Below are 16,972 nucleotides of genomic sequence, written 5' to 3'. Positions count from 1 at the left end.
GTTTTGGATCGCCCTCCCTGAAATCTCCTGGCCTGTGCCTCCTTTTCTGAAACTCTAAAACATACCCTTTTTGAGTGTTATGGTCTGGGATATGTGTGCATTGATTGGAGTTGGTTTTAGTGCCAGGATGTCCTACTTCAAGGCATAGAATAAAAGATCATAAAATGATCCAAAGAGGAATCATGGCCAGATGTTGGGGACAAGAAATGTCCAGTGACGTGCTTGAGCACGCTGCCACAAGATCGAAAACATTGGCAAATAGTGCAACAGATTAAGATCCAGAGCCTTTTGAAAATTAGAATATGGCACCGTTTTCCAAACCTCTTGCAAACGTATGTTTAATGAATGTAAAGTCAACTTTCTTAAAGATAAAGTAGGAAATAAATTCCTTTGGCTACTATGTCTTTCAAAGGCACATCTGTCAGAGAACTTATCATGTAGAAAGATCAATACATGAGAAGGATTGAGAGCATCTGCAAGGGGCACCCAGAGTTAGAGTTAGAGTCAGAGACAATTCTGTTCCAGCCCTAGGAAGTAGTAGCCGGAGCCTTGTGCAACCAACGAACATTCCAATAGTGACACAAATTCATCCCACATGAAAACAAGCAAGGTCGACTCGTGCTGTTTATTCCTTCCTACCATCTCCATTTCTCAAAAAGGAAGTGACCACGTTTTCACAGAGCCATCTGGCCACCATTGTCACAGGGACAACACACCAGGTCTGCTAGTTAGGATTAAGAGGAGGGAGCTATTTTTCAGGGATGGGGAAATGCCTTAAGGATATCCCCTAGAATGGGAAGAACCAACTTTATGAAGGTCTCGGTAGGGCTGGGCGGTGCAAGATGATGAGCCAGCTGGCGAAACCCATGCACTGGGCATGGCCCGCCATCTTCTTTGGCCTGGGGCCAGTGCCATGGTAGGTGAGATCTCCCTGGAAGTTATGGTGAGCGTGGCTGAAGGGCAGCTCCATGTTTAAAAGGTCTGTCAAGGCATGAAACAGACTCTTTGTTTCCTGCCCTCCTTGCCATGAAGACCGTCTCTGCCAGCCACAGTGAGGCCTGCAGTGTCCAGAAGCCGCTGCAGTCCTGGGGATTTCTTCTTTCTTAATCTCTGGGGCAGCTCCCTTGGCAGAGATCAGTGGTGTAAGTGGTTCCTGTGGCAATTTATACCATTTTACACGGACCTTTTTGCAGGACTGGTGACTTGCTTATAAGGGAGGAGGAGGGAGCAGAGAAGTTTAGATGCACTGTTTCAGGGGCACTATTTTAAGCGTGTGCAGGCGCTAGTTGGCTAATATTTTATTACCAGGTACCATTTATCATAATCCCTCCTTGGGGGGGGTTATTATTAAATTATTTAATTTAGTAGTTAACTGTAGCATGTGCAGGCACTAGTTTGGTCAATATTTTATAAGCAGGAGCTATTAGACATGCCAGCCTTCGGGTGGTCTTCCCACAAACATTTTGCATACTCACATACAATTTTTGCAGAAATTCGGTTTTGTTGCACTTAGGACTCTGTGCACTTTACCACTGCTAACCAGTGCTAAAGAGCTTGTGTTCACTCCCCTAAACATGGTTTGATTGGCATAAACCTAATTGGCATATTTAATTTACTTATAAGTTTCTTGTAGAGTGGTATACCATATACCTAGGGCCTGTAAATTAGATGCTACCAGTGAGCCTGCAGCACTTATTGTTGCCACCCACTTATGTAGCATTGTAAAACATGTCCCAGGTCTGCCATTGCAGCCTGAGTGTAGCTTTAAACTGCCCTGTCAATTTGGCAACTGAACCCCCTTTCCAAGCTTTAAACCCCCCATTTATTACATATAACTCACCCCTAAGGTAGGCCCTAGGTAGCCCATTGGGCAGCATGCTGTGTAATTAAAAGGTTAGACATGTACTTTTAAGAATACATGCCCTGGTAGTGAAAAAGTCCCAAATTCATTTTTCACTACTGTGAGACCTACCCCTCCCATGGGGTAACATTGGAGATTCTCTTTTTTTTAATTTTTTTTTTTATTGATTTTCACAGCAGCAAGTAAAAGTTGACCAAACACAATATTGTCCAATGGGTTATACAAGAACATAAGTAGTCAATTAATTAATTGAAACATTTTTTTAGATACTTCATAACAGGAAAATCAGGTTAATTACAAATTATATTTTTAGCATTGTAACCAATCGTAGATTGGAGCCCATAGTTTAAAACCAAAATTCCTCTTTTTCGTCCCCTTTAGACGATACACAGCTTTCTCTAGTTGATACATATTTAACAATTTAGTTTGCCATTGAAAAAATAAGGGAGGATCAGCATCAAGCCAGTGCGAGGTGATACAATATCTGAAAATAGACATTGATATGAATAGAAAGCCCTCTTCAGCACGTGTGTACAACCGAACTGGATTAGATTGGATGCCAAGTATTATGAGATCAGCAGACAGTACTAAGGGAATATTCGTTATTTGGTTTAAAAACGCTTGAACTTCAGAAATAAATTGAGATAATTTAGGACATAAGAAGAACATATGGATAGCATTTGCACCTATACATCCACAGCGATTACACTTGTCTCCAGCATTCCCTTTCCATTTTAATAACTTGGCTGGAGTATAATATAAATCAAAAGTACTCATAAAGCTCTGACTCTTTAGAGATCCATTACATAATACTTGATCAGACAGTGCTAAAGTATCCAATATGTCTATATTTTCAATACCCATTTCTTTTTGCCATTTTGCATTATAAAGTACGAGATTGTCTTCTAAGCCTTTAATCATTGCCTTATATATCACCCCAATTCTGTTCTGTTTCAAACAGCATTCTAGTACCTCATGTTTCTTGATTTTATTAGAATTCACTAAATTTTTTGAATTTAGAAAGCTGCGTATTTGAAGGTATTTAAAAAAGTCTGCTTTAGGTAAATTATATAATTGTTGAAGATATGAGAATGTTGTAAATTGTTCGTTTGGAAAAAGATCCCCAAGCTGACAAATATTACAATTTTGCCAGCGCTGCATGATATAGTCAGAAAATATTGGTGGCAGCGATGGGTTGTCAAATAAGGGCGTATAAAAGTTAAAGTTACTATCTAAACGGAGTCTTCTTTTGCATATTTTCCATAATTGGAAGGCCGTTTCCATTATTTTAAACCTTGTCTTCTTATAGTAACTTGGTTCTGAAAAACGGACTAAACATCTTTGTGCTTGACTACCAAGAATCATTGTGTAAATTGAAGGGTATAGAAAGTCATCCAAAAATATCCCCTCAAAAATTAAACTGCTCATTAGTCTAAGTGATATCGCCATGTAATATAGACGAAAGTTTGGGATTCCCCAACCACCTCGAAGCGGGGGTAAAGTACAACTAATAAGGGACTTCCTTGCTCTTTTATATCCCCATAGAAATCTGGACGTTATCCTATCTAATTTAATAAAAAAACTAGATGGGAAAAGTAATGGTATAGTCCGAAAAAAATAAAGAAATTTAGGGAAGAAAAGCATCTTAACGACATTAGCACGACCATACAGAGAAAGGTGTAGATTATCTAACCTCTCGAGGGACCTATTCGTAGAGACAAGTACGGGGTCAAGATTAAGCCCAACAATATCTTCTACTTTAGGTGACAAAGTCACGCCTAAATAGAGAGCCGTCTTAGATAATGGCAAACCAATTGGTGAGCCAGCAGCTGAATGAATCATCTGAGTTTTGGAGATATTTAATTTGTAACCAGAATATGATCCAAATTCAGTAGCTGTTTCTATAATCTTAGGGAAAGCTCGATTAATGTCGAAAGTCACTATCGCAACATCATCGGCATAGGCCAGAATTTTATACTCAATTTGGTGGATCGTCACTGGGGGAATATTGCCATCTCGAAGAATTTTTTGTAAATATGGTTCTATATATAGTGCGAATAACAGGGGGGAACAGGGGCACCCCTGCCTTGTCCCCCTCGTTATTGAAAATATTGTAGAAATATCCGAAGCAATTCGTATACTCGCCTTGGGGTGAGTATATAAAGCTTTCAAGGCTGTTATATATTCACTTGGGAATCCCTTCCAGGCTAGGACAGACCAGAGGAATCCCCAGTCAACCCTATCGAACGCCTTTTCTGCGTCCAATAGTGCCACACCGACCGGGGATCTCGAAGCCTGGGCCCAGTCTAGAAGGGTGATAATTCTTCTTATATGATCCGTTGTGTCTCTACTTTTAATAAAACCATGTTGAAATTTTGCAACTATATTAGGCATGAAGTCTTTCAGTCGGTTTGCTAATATTTTGGAAAAAATCTTACTATCAGAGGTTAGTAGAGAAATTGGTCTATACGACCCTAAATCCAAAGCATCTTTACCTTTTTTTTTAAATACAACTATAGTTGCTAATGACCATGAAGGAGGAGATCTACCTGAAAAAGCTTCTTGAAAATTTTTTAATAATTCAGGTTTCAAAGTGTTGCGAAAGGTGCGATAAAATTCTAGAGGGATATTGTCCGGACCCATCGCTTTGCCAATAGCCAAACCCAGTATCGATTCCTCTACCTCTTCCCAAGTTATAGGGGCAGATAGTATTGTACATTGTGCAGCAGTGAGAGAAGAGGAACTATCTAAACTTGAAAAATAATTAAGCACATCATTCCTTATACTGGTGCCATCATTCGACTTATTGTATAAGGATTGGTAAAAATCCCGAAATGCCCCTAATATGCCAGCAGTAGACTCATGAGCTACGCCATTTTGGTCTATTATTTTGAAAATTTCCGTGATGGCTGCTTTTTGTTTCAGCCTTTGAGCTAGAGTCCTACCCGTCTGTTCACTTAGTTCGTAACAGTCTTTTTTAAATAATTTGTATTTTGTCGCTACCTGTTCAGCCAGAAAAGAATAAACTGTCGAGCGTTCCACAGATACAGATTTCTGAGCTTCTTGAATACCAATACCACTTCCAATACAGGAAGCTAAATTTACTTCTGCAAAAGTAATTTTATCCAAAGCAGCCATAAATTCAGCTTGTTTTTTCTTTAAACGATGTTGTGAAAAACTCAAAGTCTCACCTCTGATAACCGATTTAAAAGTATCCCAAACTACCTGTATCGATGTAGATCCATTATTATTAACAAAAAATTCTTTAATAATCCCATCCATATGGGATAGGTAATCCTGATCTAGCAGTAAGTTCCTTTGAAATGACCATTGTCTCTTGTTGTACTGCTCAAAAGAAGGGATTAAAAGTTTTAGAACAATAGGGTTATGGTCAGAAATAATTTGTGGTAAAACCTCTATGCTTAAATCATCAAAAACCTTAGGAGAAATAAAAAAATAATCTAAGCGAACAAATTTACGATGCGGCGCAGAAAAATAAGTAAAACCTGGTTCTGTAGGTCTAAGCTTGTTCCAAACATCAATCAGACCATTCCCCAGAACCAAGTTCCTAAGGGCCCTATAAGATTGTATCTTCCGTCCTTGATAGTTCCTGATGTCTCTTATATTACAATTCGCTGCGATATTGATATTAAAGTCACCACATATAATTAAAGGCTGATTCCAATTCGCTAATTCGCAATTGATAAGGTTAAACATTTCTTTATCGTCTAGGTTAGGACCATATAATGAACACACTGTCACTTCCACCCTATCTATAATAATTTGCGCAATTCCCCATCTGCCCCATTTGTCACCTAACGTTTTACTGCACTTCCCAATCCCTTGTTTTATAAGGACAGCTATTCCTCTTGTAGTTCCCATTTGTTTAGAACAAACTAAAAGCTCAAGACCCAATCTTTTTAACAGATCCCTCTTAGCCCAAGAGATATGTGTCTCTTGAAGACAAAGAATATCAATATTCAACAGGTGAATCAAATGTCGTAGGACCCCGATCTTCCTATAATCATTCAGGCCATTGATATTTAACGAACACATTTTTAATTTTCTCCCCATTTTGTATTCCTAACAAAAAAAATTATTAGTACATTTCTGCTCATGAAATATAGTTTTTGTGGATTTCTAATACCTAGGTCAACCATTCTTGCTGCATTACACCCCAAACCCCACCACCAAAACCCCCCCCACCCCCAGATACAAGACCTTCGACCCAACCCCCTCCCCCCCCACCACATGAGACTCAGGAACTCTCAGTTCCTGCTAGAAGAGGCACTGCGTTCACCGAACTCCGCGTCAGTTGAACAATGAAGAAAAAAAACAAAGAATGAAAAAAGGAAAAAGAAGAACATCAATAGTACTGTTCTCTTGAGAGAATAAGTCTTCACAAAGTGAAACAAATAAAGCCCTTATACTAGATAAAAGAACTTTAGTTCTAGAGAGTACCCAAATATTCTTTGGCCTTGATATCTGAGAAAAAAAATGTAGTTTGCCCTTTCCACAAAATCTTTAATTTGGCCGGGTTCTGCAAATAAACAATAGCTCCCTTTTTCTGGAAATCTGGAATTAGCTGCCTGAGATGCCACCGCTGGGTCACAGTTGCCTGACAAAAATCCGGCCGTACAAAGAAGGAACATCCTTTAGCAGTTGCTTTTTTATCTGGTCTAGCTAGAGTTGAGATGTCTTCTCTCGCCAAAAAGTTATTAAAGCTGACCAAGATTGCACGAGGATACTCTAGTTCACCCTGCCGTGGCTTCCTAATAGAAAAAGGAAAGCGGTGAGCTCTTTGGATCTCTTTTGACCAGTCCCACACTTTTAGATCCGGAAAGGCCTCGTTTAAAAGTCCGATCATAAACTGCCTGGCGTCGTTTCCCTCTTTCTTTTCTGGAATTCCGAGGAAACGCAAGTTATTCCTACGAGCCTGGTTTCCGAGATCTGATAGTTTGTAGGAAAGGTCATCCTTAAGGCCTTTGACAACTTCAAGTTCTTGCTTCTGGGATTTCATCTCTTCTTCTAATGCTAAGATGCGGGCCTCAGCTTCTGTCACTCTATCCGCTGTTTCAGAGGAAAATTTGATTGCACGACGAACCGTGTTTTTTAATTTTATACAGGAGGCCTGGGTATGAAGGTTTTCTAATTTAGTTTCCGCCCGATGAGCCATCATAGTGTCATAGATGGTCGACAAGGTGATTTCAGGAGGTGTTTCCATCGGAGAGTTCATTTCTGAAATAGTAGCAGACCTCTCTGTGCTTACAACCCCGGTCTGAACATCTAAACTATTTTCAACAAGAGAAACAGGCAGAATACTCTCAGCATTTTTGGGATTATGTTTATTAGAGGCGATATTATGAACGCTCCTCTTCTTACGTTTCTTCAATGTAGCCATGCTATCATTGGGTGACACTAAAAAAGATTGACCAGCCTCTTCATCTTCATCGTCGTCTTCTCCTTCACCCGAAGGACTGTTATCTTCCGTATTCTCCGCCCAATCTCTCCTTTCACTTGAACTTTCGTCAGATGAATGGTCTGACAGAGAATAAAAGTTTTCCAGAGCCTCTTGGGTCTTTGAGCTTTCCACCATGTGATTAGCTTTTATAACAGCAGAGGACTCACTGGACATTATATCCTGCGGCAGGTCGACTTGGCCTTCATCTGCCATAAAACTCTGAGCGTCCCGGGCCCTGGGATTCGCACTTGTTACTGTTGCATCTGTGGCCTCAAATGTCCTGCCAACCATGGCAACATTGTTACTGTTCACAACTGTAGCCTCCGTAATAACAACCGTTGAAGATCCAGTTGCAGTATGCTTAGGTATTTTTTTATCAAAAAAACCGTGGAATGGTAGATCGTTTTGTTTTAAAGAGCTCTGAGGTACAGGTATAGATATACTTTTGCAGGTCTGATCTCCCAGAACGTCACCCACACCATCAATACCGTCCGTAAGTTCGTGTTCTTTTGTAAGTGGAGGTTCAATTACAACATTTTTAACTATAGGCAGTCTCTCATCCACAGATGACTTTACCTTAACACTACGCGTCTGGACTTTTGTTTGCGGTTTCTGTATTTTCTGCGGCATTCTCCCACCTCCTTGCAAAGCGCTGCTCCTGCTGCTCCTGCTCTCTCTCCCGCGGGGAACCAGGAGCCGACTTCCCGCCACAGATCCTAGGAGACGCCACAGAATGAAGCGCTCGCGGGACCGGAACACATCAAAGACGTCAAGCAGCATCCGTTGCAGCTGCGTTCAACGCTCAACACCAGCCGGGCAATCAGCAATCTCCGTGGTGGAGTGCCTGGATCGGACACGCCGCTGAGATCAAAAACCGCTGAAGTCGCCACTGTCTCCGAATTTTGCAAATTAGTAAGTTCCTTTGGTATAATAAGTGCTCGTATAAGTGCTCTCAATCTTAAGGATGAAAGATTCGTTATAAGTTCAACCCTCCGTCGGCATATTTTTTCCTTTTCTCCAGAAACGCGGAGCCGGGGGAAGGAGCTGCTTACACAGCCCGCAGCACAGCCGCCATCTTGCCTCCGATAGCTGCGTTTGCCCTAATAACATTGGAGATTCTCAATTACATTTCCTACCCTGTAATTCCAAAATGGGAGCAGATAGATATGTAATGTTTGGTAACTATGAAATAGTAATTATAAACCCTCTTTAATAGTAAGTCCGATTTTTCATTACAATTCAGAAATTGGCACTTTTAGAAATTGGCATTTTCCTGGCCTTAGCTCTTTGTGCCTGCATCCTGTCTTGGGTCACATGACTGAAGTAGCTGACAGTTATACTTTGTGAATTCCTCCCAGACAGTCACACAATAGAGGGATTAGGTGTACCTCAATTGGCCATCTGCTGGCAGAATGGGGGAGGGCGGAGCTGAGCACAGTGCCACTTACACCTCAATAGTCTGTTCTCTGCCTTCACGCAAAGGCCCTAACGACCCTGCATTGTCTCTGCAGCCAGCTTGGAGCCAGGGCAGGGGAGTCAGGAAATTCCATGCACTTCAGAGAAGTTTTCCAGAAACGTCTACCACCTTCCAGAAGAAGGGGACCAGGGTATAAAAATTGGACCTTCAGACCCACTACTGACCCTGTGGAAGGACTGTCAGAGGACTGCCTACTGCTGTGACCAGCTGTGCACACTGCCAATCTGCTGCTGTACCTGGAAGGACTGCTTTGCTTCCTGGAACCTGCCTTGAAAGCTCAGAGGCTGGCACTGCTTTTGAGCCCTACATTGTTACCTGCACCCAGGACTACCAGAGTGACTCCAAGGGCTCGTTTGTTGGCCTCCTGTTTAGGGACATAAAAGGCTCCCACCATCTTGAACCCGCACCTGGACCCAGCTTTAGTGAGTCCTGAATCCCCAAGAGGTGTCCCACCGGTCCTGGACCCTTGATTGTGGTGCTAATGATACCCAGATGGCCAAATCGCAAAACTGAGGACTTAGAAAAGATTTAGCCAAAAACTGCTCTGAGAACCAGGAGGAGACAGGATCAACCTTCCCGCCTATCTGCCTGAGGTTCATCGCCAGACAGATTGAGTTTGAGTCTCCTCCCGCTGGGTTCTTCTCCGCAGCAGCAATTCCTTGTCAGAGGTCCTTCGCCAAATGGTCCTACCTCTTGGAACTGCCTTCGGCTACAGCCCTCTGCCTTGTCTTGCTGGAGATTTCTGACTTACATTTCAACAACTAAGTCTGAACGTAGAATCCTTCAGCGCAGCTTCGACCCAAGGCCATCCAATGATAACGCTTCCTCCTCGTATACCTCCTGCAGCCTTGCCCCTTGAACTCTACCTTCTCAGACACTTTTTCTCAGAATTTCTTCCAAGTCCAAAGGTAAGTGATGACCAGGCCCAATACACATCTTGTATCTAAACTGCACTCCATCGCGGTCGGCCATATTTTTTTACTTTTACCCGTCTTGCGCGACTATATGTCCAAGGTTAATGCTTTGATCTTGTAGGCCCTAGTTTTCACTAAAAACTTTCAAAATTCATAACTCTGGTTCTACTGATTGGATTTTAGTTGTTTTGGTGTCAAACAATTTATTAAAAATGACTCTGTTTTTCTAAATTGCTTTGGGATTTTTCTTGTGTTTTCACTTTATTACTATTGGTGTGCTGCATAAATACTTTTCACATTGCCTCTAAGATAAGCCTGAATGCTTTTTGTGGCAAGCTACCCAGGGTCAAGCACAAGTTAATTTAGTGACATTTTCTGGTTTATCCTGCAAGGGATTGTGGCTTTTGCATGACCACGCCTCACACCCCAGTCAACTAACAACCCAGTTTCTCACAGGAGCAATGAGCAGTCTTCCGCTCGGGTACAATTATCCAATTGTTTAACCTACTGCTTTTTACTTTTGGAAGACTACGCGTCCTTTATTGGTGGCTATTTGTGTGGGCGCTAGATCTAATTACATAATTTAGGCTAACTGAAATCAATTCCTCATTGAGAGGCTGTAATTTAATTACCTAGAGATTTCTGAGACAATGGCATTGGAAAGAAAATTAGGCTCTGCATTGTGAGGCATTTAGTTTACACCTTAGTGACCTGTGAATTTGTTGCCTGCCAGTAATTCGTAGTACTGTGCACGCTTCTACAGCACCCCCTGATGCCTTGTCTGGTTGGGGGCTAAGGTATTAGATTTCTTCATCCACTTTGGTCAGATGCAGCATTCACCTGCATTTAGCCGAGTCGACTGCTTATGTTCCTCACCCCCCCCATCAAGACCTGTACAAAGGAGGTAAAGAGGAAAGAGGCTTGGGATCACTTGGGCGATTGTTGATATCTGAGCTGTGTATTTTCTATTTGTTGTGTGTATTTTTCTTTCTGTTGAGGGCTATAACAGGGCCTTGAGGGTTTTGGTATGCCTGCTAAGTCCAATAAGTGGACAGCAAGCTGCAGCGTCACGGACCAGGATATGGAGAGAGTTATGAGAAGGCAGGATTCTCTGGAGGAATTATTGTAGTTGTTGCTCCCAGAATTCCTACCCAGGGAGGGCACTGAGCCAACAGAGCCAGTAGTGGTATCGGAGCAGCCCAGGAGGGTAGGGATGCCCCCTAAGACGTCTTCCCCCACCCGGGTGGCAAAGAAGCTTAGTAAGGGGCAGGGAGGAGCCGCAGCAGGAATGAGCCCCACCCCGCTCGGCCTCTTTAGGGCCCTAGTGAAATGTGCAACGCTGCGTTTGGGGGAGTGAACAGAGCCCTGGAGGAGGGTTACCACCAGGAGCGACAGAGATCTCAGGGCAGACCGCAGTCACTAATACCATTCTGGATAGCAGCAATAACTGTACTGCGGTTAGTGGGGCTGTTCTACGTGCCATCGGCAGGGTGTTCCAATGCTGTGCTGCATTTAGGTGCTGGTGTTGCAGCCGGATTTGGTGGTCAACCTAGTGTTCTACCATGTTTGTCCAACATGGGGAAATCCTCAGTCCTTACGGGGGAGGGGCGACTGCTACCAGAGTAACATAGCTTGGTGTGGGGCAAGAGGTTGGTCCCCTTTTTGGCAGTGGTGAACAGTCAAGTGGTACAAGCTCACGCCCTGCATCAGGGTGGTTTCGCTCAAGGGGTGGGGGAAACACCAGCACTTGGGTAGTCTTACCAGTCAGCAACTGCTTTATAAGAGGTGGGGTGACAGCACCAGTCCAAAATGCCCTGGCCAAGGAAGCACCACATCAGGTACGGGGTGCAATCTGAGTGGGAGTTGGGTGGAAATCTGCCAACAAAAATAAAAGAAAAGATCCTGAAGAGTACTTTTGTTGACATTTTTGACCTGATCATAGCAACCCCATCAAAGGAGGAAGCCAAACGATGCAAGAAAATGCTCACATTTCAGAATTTTTCACACACGCAGCACAAACCAAGAGCGGTGGGAACTCTAGTGAATTGGGTTAAGGGTTCAGTGAGGGACTGGATATAAGATGAGGGAAGGGTTGGTGAGTCTGGTTTTGAGGACCGTGTGCTGATCACTGCGCCCCCCAGACCTCCTCCCCTGTTTCTACGGGATTCGAAAATGTTACTTGCCTTCTAGACTTAGACACTTGCCTATGCCTGGCTCCCTTGGGGCCCTTCTCACTCACTCCTCACCCCATTGTTGCACCAATGCTGTACGAGATATACACATTGGGCTATATTCACAAGGAGCCATCACTGAGTTAACGGCACTTTATCGCAGCCAAACTTGCAATAAACTTATCGCCCCATTCACGAGCAGGGTATAACAGCCCACAGCACCAGTTTACCTGCGATAGCAGCCGCAAAAAACATCACCACAGACGAGCCATGCAACTATCGCTAATGAGATGCAGAGTAGGCGTTCCCATGCCAAAAGCCGCAACAAAAGCACACCTCAACATTCTCAACAACCTGCCATATCGGCGATAAAAACACAATACACGTGATAAGGCACGTTAGCAGCAGGACACTAACACCTGCTCTGACCTGGTGCAAAGTCGGACCACAGCCTGCACCACAAAAGGGAGCACAGCCCACAGCCACATCGGAAGGGCAACAGATGCCATGGAGCCACTGGTCATGCGGCCCGGACACCCAATAGCGCCACAACACCCACCGCCACCACCCCAGGACCCCAACCCCCACCCGGAACACCCCCCCCTGGACCACCACAGAGGCAGCGCAGACAAAGACAGGGGACCCCCAGGAAATGCACCAGCCTCACAGACTCAACACCTGACAATGTTATTGCCCACTACAGGCCCAAAAGGACAACCGTTGTACGCATCCTGACCAACAACGTCCAACAGGCCGACGGCACTGCTGCACCTGTTGGCCCCTGATACCCCCCAAACAACACACACCAGAGTCGGAGGAGTCACACAGCCAGCCACATTCAAGTCCCTCACACCTGTTCTGGACATCACCATCAGCCTGGTACCCCATTTCCTATACGTCCAACATAATGCACAGGATCCGCTGGACACCAAGCAAGGACCATACGTCATAGCTGGATGCACGCATGTGTTGGGGGCAATCGACAGCACACATGTCATACCTGTGCCCCCTGCCGACACAGCACACAATCACCGCAACAGAAAGCACACGTCACATCAATGTGCAGGCAACAACTGAACACCGTGGAACCTCCACCAATGTCGCCTCCAAATACCCAGCCAGTGTGCATGATTCCTCCATCCTCCGACAGTCCATCAGCAACCAGCGTTCCCAGGATGGCACCAAGGGAAATGCACAGCCCCATGGCAAGTTCCAAATGAACACCCCACTCACCTCAACTCCACAACCATGTAACTCACAACTCTGGCAATGCACATGTCACAAAATCAAAACCAACATGCAAAACAACATGCCCACCCACCAGACACGACAGAACAACTCACAATGGTAACCTGGGCAAGCCTTGAACATGAGCCATCAACGGTGTGGCACCTCAGCTACACACTAGCCGAATGTGGGGAGAGGTGGCAACCAGGCATGTGTGAAAGAGGCAGGAGAACTATGATTGAAAAAGTACACAATTCCAAGAGTGGCGGAGATGTGCTGGACAGACCACAGTATGCAGAACACACCCATATCCATGGTGTATGGAGTGTAGTGGACAGTGGACGCAACCATGTCACCCCGGCGAGTGGGGGAGTTTGCAGAAATGTTGCCTGTTACGTCCCCCCCCGTAAGCATGAGCGGAGCGGGATGGCCCGGCGTACGCCAGGGCAGTGTAGGGGTGTGAATAAAAAGAACGTAGCCCTGGGCGTGGTCCTCTTCCGGAAAGCCCAACGTCTCTGCCAGGGTAGCGCCTCTCACCACGCCACAAGGCCAACGCCGTCCTTGTGAGCGGAGTTGCCTGCGATCCTGTGTGCATGCCGTACCCCGGCCCACTGGACCCCGCACCTGTCAGGCCCGCCCCTGCGCAGCAAGGACACACTGATCACCTGCCGACACCGGCGTGTCTCGTGGAGGGTCCACCACATGCAGGCGCAAGCTCTAAGCCCGAGGGCCGCGACCCTGGCAGCCTCTCAGACCATCGCTGGCCCCCCGACACTGGCTGACATTACTCCTTTCTCATTCACATACTACAGCGGCGTCCTCTTCGGCCCAGTAGGTCCCATATGTGAAACTGTGTCCTGAGTCCTAATTGGCAGTGACCCCAAAGCCGGGGCAGCGGCCACAGGCCCAGACCCCCCCGATCAGTGAGGCATAGTTCCATATGGGCATCTTGCGACACGTGGTGCCACTAACCCTGTTCAACGCCAGCCAGTGACACGTGGTGACACTAACCCTGTTCAACACCAGCCGGTGACACGTGGTGACACTAAACCTGTTCAACGCCAGCCGGCGACACGTGGTGCCACTAACCCTGTTCAACGCCAGCCGAAAACACGTGGATGAGGGACCAGGACTACCCTGCAGACCATCTAGATGTAGAAGTAGATAGATGTAGATGTAGAAGTAGATAGAGGTAGATGTAGAAGTAGATAGAGGTAGATGTAGAAGTAGATAGAGGTAGATGTAGATAGAGATAGATGTAGAAGTAGATGGAGGTAGATGTAGAAGTAGAAGAGTAAGAGGAAGATGCGGCTCAGTTCGGACGAAAGCCGGGTCACAGTCACGGAGGTGACCGAACACTATCAACAACTGACCTGGTGCCATCAACAGGGCTGGCTTTAGGGCAGTGCGACTGGTGCGGCCGCACTGGGCGCTGAACTGTGGAGGGGGCGCCGACCTCAGGAAGGAGCACTGTGTTTAGTAATAGCTTATGATTGGAGAGATAAGGGCCACTTTTATCTGGTGGTAGTGAGAGAATTCTAGGAGGCGGTCATGGGGTGAGGGGGGCCAAAAATGACTGTCGCACTGGGTGCCACCAGCACTAAGGCCGGCCCTGGCCATCAACCCTGTTCATCGCAAGTCCGCATCCCATGGTGCCACTGAACCTGAACTACACAGGCCGGTGGGGCCATCCAGCCTATGCCGGCGACACTTGGTAAATGGCCCGTGCTGATCGCTGTCTCAGCCCTACACTGCGGTCCAGTAGGTCACACATGTGGAACTGTGTCTTGGGTAAGATGTGGAGGAATCCACACCATTGGACACGCCTCATCGCAGGCGGCAACCCCTAACAGCACTGGTGCCACTAACTCTGTACGCAATGAGTCATGGGCACCATCTGGTTGGACCTTGGTGGTGCAGAGCCCTTTGCCTGGCGGTTTTCTGCATCTTCTTCTGGCTGGACCGGAGTTGGTGTCCGACATGTGTCTATTCCATTCATCTCCACCATAGTGACTGTATCAGCATGGGCCTGCCCTCTGCATCCTGCTCTGGGGGTACACCTTCCACTGTCCATTGAGAGTTTGAGACACTCCGCGACAAGGCCCCTTGTCATCCCGTGAACCTGCTCTGCACCCGTGACCCTGACACCAGTGCACCGCAAGTCAGCGGCCCGTGACGGCAGGCCCGTGCAGGAAGCAGTGCATCCGGAGCTACTAACTCTGTGCAGCACAAATCATGGGGCCTTTATGGTTGTATGGTTGTGTCCTTTACGATGTACACTGTTGTCGATTTCTGACTGCACCAGGCAGCCCTTGCCGGATGGTGTGCACACATCCAACACAGGTGTCACTCGGTAAGCGTCCCTGATAATAAATGTGACTGTGCGCACGTGCCCGTAGCCATTTACACCATCTAAGCAAGTGTGTCCCTGTGTTCCTTGTGTCAGCATGATGGGCACGGGCCCTGCAACATCACAGTGTGCTGTCTTCTGCGGATGTTGCCATGTCACCTCAGCGTTGGCAGTGACCCTGGACATGTAGCCCAGCACCTACCCCCCTGCATGCACAGGCTGCGTGTGCTGGTTCGGCGGGGGGGCAGGGCGCGGTCCGGACCTGGCCCGGTGCAGGAACTGTGGTAAGTGTGTCTCTGTTTTGGGGTGTTGTTGCCACCAGGGCCACAGTACACGATGTTGCAATGTAGCATGTACCAGGAGGGCGGGCCCGCAGGTATGGGGACATGTAGGAGTGCAAGAACGCTCGGGGGTCTTGGTACATGCATGCCAGGTGTTATGTGTATCAGTCTTGCGGATGCATGAGTCTGTTGCCTGGCCTCATTTGCAGCGCGATCCCAGCCAGCCATGGGCTGAACAGCTGTGTCCGCCCTGTCCGGACCATTGGCCAACACCCAAGTGGGCGCACACCTTCGAAGGCCAGCCTCGCGGTGTTGTTGGCATGACGCTGGACATGGCTGGACAGGCATTAGAATGGTGTCCTGTAGGAGTGCATGTGATGCAACCGCGCAGCGCACCCAAGTGTGGGTGCCCGTGGCAGGGAGGAGCGGCTGTGTGGCAACGTGACACACAGTGAGTCTGCTCATGTGCATCGTGCTGGGCACATCATCTATAATTCCCAGGGTCGCAGACGTCCCACCACACCCACGACCGGCCTCTGTACATCTCCTGTATGCATGCAGCTGGTGAAGTTACTGTAGGGATGAAAGGTCCTTTGTCTGTACTATCAGGCGGTAGCACATCTGCAGCTCTGAGCAGGAACTTGCATGTGCCCAGCACCCCCTGACAGATATGATAGCATTTGCTTGCGACACACACTACGCACTGCCCGACGTGAGACCAATGTGTGCACATCCCACACACAGTAGCCCTTGGTCGTAGTTGGCGTGCATGGAATGGCCTTCACACATACTCCCACCCCACCCAAGACCTGCACCCTTTGCACACAGACACTGCTCATTGCACCGAACTGTGCCATTTCATCCACCGGACTGTCTCGGGGCAAGCCAGTGCCGCTTCAAGCAGAGCCACTGACGTAATGGTAGACTATCCTGGACTCATGCTTGACTCCAGTCACGTGGAGCTGTACCGTGCACGTCTGCTGCATGTACTGGGGGCACTGCCATTGGCAGTGCTGTGGATCAGTTACCGGCTGAGCTTCCGCCTTGCGCACGTCACCTGCGTGCAGCCTGTGTTGCATTGCCGCTCGAGTGGTCCATAGATGTCTGCCTCTCCAACGTAACGGTAGCTGACCTGGATTACGACGTGTGTGTGCGTCCCCTGTCGGCTCACGACCAAGTCTGTCACCAGGATGACCGCTTATGGCATGCATGGATGTTTGGCATGTAGGT

The sequence above is a fragment of the Triturus cristatus genome, chromosome 2_2 (assembly GCF_964204655.1).
Source record: "Triturus cristatus chromosome 2_2, aTriCri1.1, whole genome shotgun sequence".
Classification (NCBI taxonomy): Eukaryota; Metazoa; Chordata; class Amphibia; order Caudata; family Salamandridae; genus Triturus; species Triturus cristatus.
This window is presented reverse-complemented; position numbering follows the sequence as displayed.